This window comes from Cystoisospora suis (genome assembly GCF_002600585.1).
Source record: "Cystoisospora suis strain Wien I chromosome Unknown contig_5151, whole genome shotgun sequence".
Taxonomy (NCBI): Eukaryota; Apicomplexa; class Conoidasida; order Eucoccidiorida; family Sarcocystidae; genus Cystoisospora; species Cystoisospora suis.
Window position 1 is genome coordinate 7106 of NW_027157943.1, and position 243 is coordinate 7348.

Sequence of the window (243 nt, forward strand, 5' to 3'; positions counted from 1 at the left end):
GGGGGGGGGGGGGGAGAATAAGGGAAAAGGGGAGGTTAATGAGGGCGTGGAAAGACTTGTAGGGACACACAGGAACTAGAATGGATGAATGTTCTCTTCTTGTTTCTACTCCTCACTTTCCTTATCTTTGACTTTCGTTACTTTTTGTATTTTTCTTTCTTTTCTTGAAGATTTACTTTTTATCGTGTCTCCATTGATCAACAGAAAGTAGAGGAAGATGAAAAGAAAGAATGAACGAAAGAA